This window comes from Phaenicophaeus curvirostris, chromosome 20 (genome assembly GCF_032191515.1).
Source record: "Phaenicophaeus curvirostris isolate KB17595 chromosome 20, BPBGC_Pcur_1.0, whole genome shotgun sequence".
In the NCBI taxonomy this organism is placed as follows: domain Eukaryota; kingdom Metazoa; phylum Chordata; class Aves; order Cuculiformes; family Cuculidae; genus Phaenicophaeus; species Phaenicophaeus curvirostris.
Genome location: NC_091411.1, coordinates 8,187,985 through 8,198,986, shown reverse-complemented (window position 1 = coordinate 8,198,986; position 11,002 = coordinate 8,187,985).

Sequence of the window (11,002 nt, the reverse complement as noted above, 5' to 3'; positions counted from 1 at the left end):
CATCTCATTCACTCTAGTATGTCCAGTCATGAAAACCCACAGACCACTTTGGGGGCAAACTCAGTCAAACATTTTAGGCTGCAGTTAGCCACAAGACTTGTCCTGACGGAGGGGGAAACCTCCCCAAATGGAAAACAAGAACAGGCAAATCCATACTTTCCCAAAATTTATTGAGATATCTTTAAGGTACTTTAAGTAATTGATTTTGCAATGGCTAATATTCAGTCCGGATTTAAACTACCGCATAATTTTGTTTCCAATCTTTAAACCCTTGTAATGACCACAGATGTGGCAGGAATGTAAGTTCATGGACATGTTTGGGTTCATGGTTCCAGCCTTCAATCACAAGCATCCGATTGCTCCGCTCCATGTGTTGTGAGGCAGCTGCTGTTTCACAGTTTAAAAATATCTCGCTTCACCCCATCAAAGGGGACAATCAGCTGCTTCTTAATGCAGTGAAGCTGATGAGAATAAGTGATTTTTGTAGAACTGTAACCCCTGCTGTAAGCAAGCAGACTCTTGCTGTCCCTGACAAACACAGCTTTGATCTGTGATGGGATGATCACAGCCTGGCCAGCGTGTGAATCCTGCACACGTGCAGAGACAGAAATGTTAACTTGCAATTAACAGAGGCTGCAGGATTGGCTTCCAGAGTCCCCAGGCAAAGGCATCTCCAGAGTTGCAGCATTCCTTTTTTTTTTTTAAGAGGATTTATGAAATTATGCTACATTTTAGCAAGCAGTTTTTCTCATGAATAGATTTGTCCCTTCAGTCTCATGAGATCACACGAACTCCCTTTCGAGTTCAATCTCTTCTTTAATTATTAACAAAATTCCTAAATATTTCAGTGAGCACTCTGCTCCGGAAAATGTAACCTCAGCCCAGAAAGATTCAGCTACTGGAGGCCCTTCATTCCCCATGCCCTGCTGGGGAGTCCGTTGGGAATAGCTGCAAAGCCTGGATGTAACTTCCCACGGGGCTTTCACAGAAAGGCTGAGGGTGGAAGCGATCTCTGAAGATCACCTGGTCCAATCTCTCCACTCAAGCAGGGCCATGTCCAGGCACCTTTTTGAACAGCTTCAATTGAGGGAGATTATGATTGATGTAAGATTAGGTTTTCAAGGGAATTTCTTCTTCAGATTACCTGAATGAGATTTCCTAAGTGGCCAGAAGAGTTAATATGTGGCTGACAGGCTAAACTGCCTTCCCTAAAGTTTGTGAATTGGAGTTGAGCACTTATGACAATTGCTATCATAAGATTAAGTGGTGATTTTTTTTTATCATTATTGTATATTGACCTCAGAAGAGGTCAAGGCAAAACCAGCCTCTCTCAAGTGAGACTTCTGCACCTCTAAAAGTGAAGCAAAGTGGTGGTGCTTCAGCTTGAGTATCTAGTGTCAGGGGCACAAGCATAAAGAGCCCTTCTGAAAAATCTTTTAACGTGGTTTATCAACGTAAATCCTGTAAATCTAATAAAAGGATTGCTTTATTAAACAATGAAGTTTCTTCTAGCTCTGCCACAACCTCCTCAATTGAAATAAAGACTCAGACAACCTGAACATGTACTTCAGGCTGTTAGACTGCCCTGGTGTTACAGGTTTGCTGGTTGCTGTATAAAATCTGGACAGATGGAACACTGTTCTCCAATGTAATGGACTGAGCAGCTGTCCCTGTGTCATTAACCATCCATCTCCACAGGTATTTATCTTCCTCTGGCACAATAGCAATAATGGAGGAGAACATGCACTTGGCGTGGGGTGTAACACAGGGCACAGCTCCCCATGGGAACAGCAGAGCCATGAGGTGTAACACGGCTTGGGGTGCAGCCCTGCCCTCCCCTCCCTCGGCTGGCGTCCCAGGGCAGCGTCTTTCCTTCTCCTTCCTCCCGGGACCAGCATCCCGAAGAGCATCCTCCCTTCCCCCCTTCCTGGGGCCAGCATCCCAAGTGTATCCCTCTCTTCCCCGACTCCCAGCATCCCGGGGCGTCATCCTCTTCTCCCTCCTTCCTTCCCAGGACTGGCATCCTGAAGAGCATCCTCCCATGCCTTTTTTCCTGGGGCTGGCATCCCAAGCGCATCCCTCTCTTCCCCAACTCCCAGCATCCCGGGGCAGCATCCTCTTCTCCTTCCCAGGACCGGCATCCCGAAGCGCATCCCTCCCTCCCGGCATCCCGGGGCCGCATCCTCCCGCATCCCCACTAGAGGGAGCGACAAACCCAGGCTGGGAGCGGTGCGGGGGGCTCCTCTCCTGCCCAGCTGCTGGTCCCCCCACCTCCCAGTGCCCGGGATGCTCCTTCCCGGGAGCAAAATCCCTGTGCTGGAGAGGGGAACAGCTCAGTTTACCTGCTATGTAGTGGTCCTACGCTTGCTGCTGGTGCTCAAAGAGGAAACCAAGGCACCGAGTGGATGGTTTGCTGCGTGAAAACGGGTTTTTATCTGGTCCAGTGGACTGAAACCCTTCACCTGCTGCAGGACCAAGATGTGGGGGGACATGAGAGGAGAGGAGGTGGTGGGAAATGGGGGCGAGAAAGCTGGAAGGAATGGGAAAAGCAGGCAAGAGCACTGGGAGGGAAGTGAGGCAGGAGAAAAGGGATGAAAGAGAAACGGGGAGAGATGGAAAGAGGCCACATTGACAAAATAAATCCATGTTGCAGAAAAGTTCCCTTTTCTATCCCCTATGATGGGATGGAAACAGCCACATCAGTGATGGGGAGCCCAAGTGCCCCGTCTTGGGACACAAAACAGAGCCAGGGTGCTGAGACAGCCCAGGGTATAGGTGGGGAAGTTAGTGCTATCCCCTTCCCCAGCTCTGGTCCCCTTCTCCAGCTCTGGCCCCCAGTAAGGGACAAGTCTGTGCGCTGGGCTCAGCAGGAGAGCAAGAGAAAATAGGCAAGGGTGGGGGAAAGGGAGGAGGATGGGAGGAAAATAAACCATGGATGGGGCCAGCAGAGCTCCGGGAGCTTCCCTAGGGTCTCAGCAAAAGCTGCAGCCTGCGAGCTGCATGGCTGGAGAAAATGAAGCCGTCTTGGTGGGAGATGGGAAGGCTGGAGGAGTTTGGGGCACTACTCCTAGTGCCAGGATTTTTACAAAAGTAAGAACGAAGCTTCGACCTCCCCACTGGGTTTTGCCAAGTGGGTTCCCAGCAGGGATGGCTGTGGCACGTACAGATCTGCGAGGAGAGAAGGAAGAACCAGAAGGGAAGGACAAGAGAAGAGGAAGGAATCAGGGGTCCAGCTGCAGCCAGGGCTGGAGGGCAGTTCTCACTTTGCTATTTAAAATCTGCTCAGGGAGTGCTAATGAACCTGGCTAATCGGCAGCAGCCCTGGTAAATACAGCCAGGTTCATCCTCATGCCAAATCACCTTGCAGGTCTGCTGAGTGCCCTGGGACTGGGGTTATTTGTATAATGTGTAGGGGATGTGCGTGTGGGTCTTTTCCAGCCTGGTGGTTCTATGATTCTGTGATTCTAAGGGTGCCATGAGGCTAATTTCAGCAGCACCAGGAGCCTCTCCTGTGCTGGCACAGGAGGTGCAGGGGCCTCAGGGTCTCTCCAGGCCCCTCCATGAGCCTCACACCACTTCTGCCCAGCCTCATAGGTGGGAATGGGGTGAGGGGGCTGGTGGGAAGGAGCCCCTGACCTTGCCCGAGGTGTGCGTCTCACCTCGCTGCGGAGGAGAGCCAGGCGATGCCAGGGCTGGCAGGAGCACAGCCAGGGGGTTATTAATAACCTGCTGAGTCAGGGGGGGCTCTTGGGTTTCAGGATCACAAGACACAGACGCCGAGCGGCTCAGATGGATCCCCCCATTCCTACTTTTTACATTGACAGGGACAACTGCTGTGCTCGGTGGGAGCTGCAGCCAGAGCTGGGCGCCTTCACGCCTCGCTCTGTCTGCAGGGCAGTTGGTCTCCACTGTGATGGTCACTGCACCTGGGAGGGATGCAGTGTGAGGGCTGGAGCTGTGACATCCCCAAAATACGAGAGCTTAATCCTAAAGGAATTAATCCAGGAGGGCTGGGGCAGAGACACTCTGCATTGATCAGCTCTATCAGGATTGGTGGCTATACTAGCCCCCTTGCCCATCAGCATAATCAAATCACAACATGAGGATTAAAATCAGTACCACAGGCTTTGTGGTCTGTCCTGCTTCCCTGCAGGGTCCTCTAGTGTTACCCAAAGGAATGCAGCCAAGGACCTTGTAAGATGCAAAGAGAATGCAGAGGATCTTGCAAACACGCACGTTGCAGAGTCTAATTGCAAGAGTTTTGCAAGGGATGAAAAGCTTCAGGGGATGCGTCAGCTCTAGCTAGCGCAGTAGTGGATCAGAACTCCCAGAAACCGCATTGTCCCATCCTGGCTGCTACAGGGTCACCTGCGTTTCCACTGAAGCGCTCGTCATCATCACACCGATAGGCTGAGGTGTGCAATTCCTCATGAATTCCTATGGAAAAGTAGTCGCTGATGTGGAACAGATTAACTTTCAGATGCAGCAGTGCATGCTAGCAGCGTGCCCTGCCAACATACTATTTCTCTAGCAACTACCATGCAAGAGTGGCTGGAGCAGCAAGAGCCACCCCAGGCCTGAGCCTGGTCCTCAGTTGTGGCAGAGACCCATTGCACAAATGTGAGCACCCATCACTTGCTGGTGTTGCATGCTCACACCTAGAGCTCTTTAGGGCCACACAACCCACTGGTGTGGGGTTGCTCCCGCTGGTTTTGCCTGGTCACGCTCCCCTTTCCCCCATCCTACCCCCCTGAGTGCGCTGTGACACAGTTGCCTGTGGGGAGGGAGAGCAGCATGCTCCATTCAGGCTGGCACCCAGCGCCACCATCTATTTTTTCACCCAGGACAGGACCAAAATAAGTCTGTCTCGCCCCTCCTCAGCAGCTGTTATGGATATTACCCCAGCCACGCTGGTTCTCTGCTGCCACAGCACTCAAACCCGGCATCTGCAATCACTATTGCTGTAGCTGCCACTTGCAGCGGCTCAAATGAGGGAAGTGCTGAAGCTCTGCTCGACTCCTGTGTCCCCAGAGAGGTCTCATTTCATTGTATCAGGCTGCCTGAGCGGCCGAGCCCTGTTCATTTCAATTAGTCCGATAGCTCTCAAATTCTATTTACCTTCATGGATGTGTTAGCATCTTACTGCTTCCCACACCAGTCCAGATTAAAGGGAGAGTGGGGAATATCACACGCTGACTTTTAACCCTCACTGCACCCCTTGCAAAGCCGACCCGCAGCAGTATATTTCCTGCAATGAGTAAAACTGAGACTCAGATAAAGTCATATCGATGGGACACGGTGAACCTCACAGAGCTGGGAGCAGCCTGCATCATTAACCCACAGATTAGCGAGAAACCCAGCCTTTTGGTTCTAAACAAACACTTCACATTTTAGTCGATGCATCTTTTGGCAGATAAAAGATGGAAAAAAACGGAAAGGCTGTAGTCCCACAAGTCTCCTTTTGACTAGGTGCTCCCTCCCAGCAGGACCTGTCCCTAGGTCCATGTACCTCATTTGGGTTTTAACAATCATTTACCATTGCAACACATTCCAGCACTTAAATAAGCTCCTTGAGAAGGGGAGATAAGGTATCAGCTTTCCGGTTCATCCTGCCAGTCTGTCTGCAGCAGATAAGCATGTTGGGCAGCAGGAAAAAGGTTATCTAGAAAGGAAGCTGAGCAACCGTTGCTGTTATTGCAGGAGGCTTTGAAAAAAAAAGGAACCCCACCAGGAATCCCACAACCTATACAAGCCCTTCCCGGTGGGACATGATTGATGGTTGGAGTCCAGCTGTATCTTCCTCCCAGGGTGGGAGGCATCCTCGCGTACGATGGAGGGAAGAGCTGTTGATGCGGTCGTGCTTTCCTACAGAAGGTCACCATCAGAGGCAGGTGCCCAAAAACCTGTTGCTTTCCCTCTCTCACTCGTCTCTCCTGCCCTGCTTCTGCTTCAAGGAGTTGCAAAAGGAGAAGGGTTCGGTTTCATGTCCCTGCTGCCCCTTCAGCACATTTGGAATGCTGCTGGGCTGAGGAGTCGGCAAGACGGGACTTTTCTTCTCAAAACTGGGGCACTGCTCTTCTGGGTTGTACATTGGGTCCTAGAAGCCAGCCCCAATCATAGAATCATATCATAGAATCATAGAATCACCAGGATGGAAAAGATCCACCAGATCATCGAGTCCAACCATTCCCATCAATCACTAAACCATGTCCCTTAGAGCCTCGTCCACCCGTCCCTTAGACCCCTCCAGGGAAGGTGACTCAACCCCCTCCCTGGGCAGCCTGTTCCAGTGATCACAAAAGAGCAAGAGTGGGAAGGAGTTTCTGCCAATCCCCATCCCTTCTTAATCCCTTTGGTTTTGGGGATGGGAGAGGGGAAACAAAGCCATGTTGGGGAGTTTCATTTCCAACCTAGTGAAAAACGTGCCTTTCCTTTGGATGACTGCTTGGTACTTCTCTTCTGGCCTGGGGTTTGTTTGCTTGGTTGCAAGTGGAGAAATGATGTGTCTCTTTGGATAAAAAATCCCACCAAGCAGCTATTTCCAGTCGAATTTGCAGACCCCCTTTCTAACTTGTGATCAGCCAGGGACAAAAGACCCCGGATCACAGCAGTGCTGGCTCAGGAAATGATTGATTTGGGTCCTGCAGAACAATAACTGGAGTGAATCCTGCCAGGAAGCACTTTGAGCCCACTCAGTCATCTTCTCTTCCCCTCTGGACCTGCCAGCTCCCTCCTGCCTCCCCTCCCGAAACATCCTCACTGCATCCCTCAACACGCTTCTCTGTTTTGCTGATTCCCATTAATCTGTGTTTTACATAACCCCTGGCCTGCGCCAGACACAAAGGTTATGCATTACTGTGCTATTAATACACAACTTTAGGTTCAGGCTAAATTTAAAGCAAATAAAAAACCCCTTGCAGCCAGGGGAAGCGGACAGTGACAAACCAGTGCTGGCAGCTCCAAGGTGCGAATCCCAGAGGGAAGAGGGCATCGTTGCTGGGTGCATCACAGCTCCTCGCAGTGGACCTGCACCCAGATGTCAGAAGCTGATTCCTTAAGCCCCACCATATCAAATCTATTTAACAATTGCACATCTCCTTGGCTGGAAGCAAACCTTAACGAATGCCCAGAGCTCTTTGGTCTCTGGGCAAGGGTTCCATGACCATCCATCATAACGGCCTCAGCGACTCTTCCCATTGCTCTTATTTTAATTAATTTCTGCAGGTCTGATGTTCCAGCTCCAACGGTTTGCACAAGCCTGCTGATCCTGGGAGAAGTGAGAAAGTCAGAGAGGGTCCCACGGACAAGGGTGTATCAGAGGGATGGCGACTGCAAGGACAGAGCAGGTTCTGGGGAGAGGAAGCCAGCTCCACCTGTTAGAAATTTGCTAGAAGGACTTAAACTGGGAGAGATCCCTGGGCAATGCCCAGGTTCCCAGACCCACCCTCTGGAGAGGCTCAGAGAAATTACACTGTAAAGAGAAGAGCTTTGCCACAGGGCTACTGGCTGCTGAGACATGATCCCATTCAATGAGGACCCTGGAGTTGCCTCCGTGTGTGAGCCAATTTGTCCCAAACAAGCAGCTGTACTGGAGAAGCCTCTTCTGCTAAGAACTGGGGTTTTTCTAGGGAAAACCCTGCTCTGAGGGGCTGGGAACACCACTGGCCCCAGGCCATGCAGCATCTCCCCTCTGCAACCGCTCAGCCCCACTCGGGCTGCGAGAGGTTAACTGTTTTCAAGAGTCCACTGCGATTAACTTTTCCTAAATCTCCAATTTTTCCCTGCCTTCTATTTTTATAAAAAGAAAAGGGGGGAGGCAGTATTTACAAGGGATTTCATTCAAATAATGAAATAAATGTGATCAGCCGAGAGGGACCCTTAATCCGCTTTGACTCTTGCGTCCTGGAGTCCCAGTGAGGGGGGGAACAAAGCAACCCCATCCCTGTCTGTCTTGGGGGCAGAGAAACAGCATCACCTTAAATCAGGCACTGCATCCAGAAACAGGAGCATCAGCCAAGGGGTTTTGGACCAGCACCAGAGAAAATCATCTCTCTGGTTATCTGCTCCCACCGGGCAACCTGATACGGTGGGAAGTGTCCCTGCTCATGGCAGGGGGGTCGGAACTAGATGATCTTTAAGGTTTCTTCCAACCCAAACTATTCTATGATTCTGTGTCCAGGCCTGGAACCCGCCGTGTCGCTGTTTCAAATGGCCAAACACATGTAAAGGGCATCGACTGTGCTCACGCATCTTCATCCGCGGCATCAGCGGCTCCACAGCACACACACACGCAGATGGGAGGAACCTTCCAATTTCTTTAGGATTTGCCCAATATATCAAACTTTTTGCCTGGAAATGACATGATTAAATATTGCTTTTATACAAAAAATTTAATTGAAAATCATGTAGATGCTTTTCCCTAAGTGGGGAAAAACCTTTGAGCCCTGGAAAAGAGTTTGTGGCTGCCAGGGCTGTCCTGTGTGATCTGGTGCTGCACGGAGCTGTGCTGGGAGCTGGAGCTGCCACACGGAGCTGTGGGGAACTGGTTAAACCCATAGGTCTCTTTACTCCCATCAGAAACTCCCTGTGCAAATATAAAGAGTGTGTTTGCTGAAGGAAACTCAGCATAGGGTGAACAAGGGTCGCACCTATACTATTGCAGGGAGCCTTCCTAAGTCCCCATGAGCCCTCAGATCCACCAGCTGCCTCATCCTGGGGGGTCTTAATCATAGAATCATAGAATCATAGAATCATAGAATCATAGAACCACCAGGTTGGAAGAGACCCACCAGATCATCGAGTCCAACCATTCCCATCAATCACTAAACCATGTCCCTCAGCGCCTCGTCCACCCATCCCTTAAACCCCTCCAGGGAAGGTGACTCAAACCCCTCCCTGGGCAGCCTGTTCCAGTGCCCAATGACCCTTTCTGTGAATTTTTTTTTCCTAATGCCCAGCCTAAACCTCCCCTGGTGGAGCTTGAGGTCCGAGCATCCTCTTTCCTGAGGAATAGTGGAGAAGACCCTCCTGGCAGCCCCATGGCAGGGGGCAAGCTCAGCCCTGATCTGGGAAGGGTTTTTTCTCACCTTCATTTCAGCACAGTCCCACCTACAAATGTACAAAACAGCTTGTCCCAATAAAGCACCAGCTTAGGTTGGGGATGGAGGGGAAATAAACACCCCAGCCGTGATTCCCACATATGCCCAAAGATATAATCCAGCTTTGCTACTTGTCCTGCCACCCTTTAGAAAAAAAAAAATTAAATTAAAATCTCTTTTTGCTGCTGAGCATAATCAGCATTAGGGTGAGGGGAGGAGGGGCCTTTCACCGTTTGCAGCAGAATCACAAATGAAATCTCTGCCACCGCAGCCTGGGACTCTCCTGGCTGCTTGGACGTGGGCAGTGCTGAGGGCAGCAGCCCCCAAACCCACGCGCTGCCCTTGCCTCCTCTAGGGCATCTTAATTCATCCATCAGATGCACTGAAAGGCAGATGATGCCCCAGTTATGGGGAGGGAGAGGTGTCCTGGCTTGGGAATGACCACTCGTCCCCCAGGAGCTCAAACCATTCAGCCTTTTGCCTCCTTGCAGCCACATTCCCATCGTTGGCATCTGCACAGAGCAGTCCCGGTGTCCTGCACCATCTCACCCAGGGTGAAACCTCTGCCTGAGCATCAGTGTGAGATCCAGAGGAGCAGAGGATGAGGGATAAAAATTACTGGCCCCAGCTGCTGGCTTACAAGTAAAAGGCAACCGCAAGACCCACTGAGGCTTCTTACAGCCACCACTAAATGTGAGGCCAGTGGAGAGCACAATCAGGCAGTGCCTCCAGCACATCACACAGAAGCCCACGGTCCAGCAGCACCGGGGAGGACGAGACCCAACCCCATCACTCTGAAACCCTCCGAGGGGCTGCAGGGCTTTAGGGACAGGCACACAACATCCATGCTCCTCGCAAGCAGCAACTGAGGGCTGGAAGGCAGGTGGCATCTGCAGAGATCTAAAGCCTGAAGCCCAGGGGGATTCCCTTGTGCTGCTGTGCCCTACTAGCCTCTAAGCCAGAACACGGAGGATCCAGCTCTGGAGGTCTGTGAGTGCAGCACTAGGGGCTGAATCCCTCCCTGCGCTGCCTCCTGGCTCCCTGGCGCAGCCCGCAGCGTGGTGGATGGGATGGTGTTACTCAGACTGAAAGCTGGGGACAGTGCCCACAGATTGTTCTCTGCTGGTGGAAGAGCTGGGCTGTCCTGGCACCGCTCCCCACGCTGTGTCCAGTCGGGCTGGGGGTCTCCTGCCTCCCCCAGGAGGTAACAGTGACCCGACCACAGCTCTGTCCTGCTTGTTGGGTGACAGGGATGGGCAGAGATGTGGGACACGCGTCCCCAGGGTGGTACCCACCATCCCGCACTGTTGCTATAGAGACAGAAGCTGGGTTTCGTAGCAGCGATGCTGGTTGTTTCTGAGTGGTACCTTCGGCTTGGCAGGCAGCTGGGACACAGGGACCGGAGAAGCTGCACGGTGCCACGCCAGTCACCTCACTGGCAGGACCAGGCATGGCTGAGGCCAAGCTCTGCCAGGGTTTTCCTGGTGCCTCTGTGCCCAGACTGGCACTCACCCTGGAGGGGCCTCCCCAAACCCTCCCTGAGTGCCAGGGCTCCCTCGCTCCGGGTACCAAAGCCCTGGAGGAGCAAAGGGGTGCAGGCTGTGTAGGTGCTGAGGAGGAAGGCTGCCAGGAGAAACCCTGAGTGGGAGCAAGCCCCATCCTGCAAGCCCCAACTCACCTCTCCCTGCTCTCCTGCCTCACTTTGCAACCATGTGCTGGTATAAGACCAGCTCAGCTGAAATAACTCACCACAGTAACAGCTTCTCCAGGCCACATTCTCCTGATTACACCAACAAAGACCAAGAGTAACTCCTTAAAAGCCATCCTGGATCCACTAGAAGATGACAATACATGTGCAAGGCCTGGACCTAGAGACATGGCTGTAGATGCATCCAGACATGGAC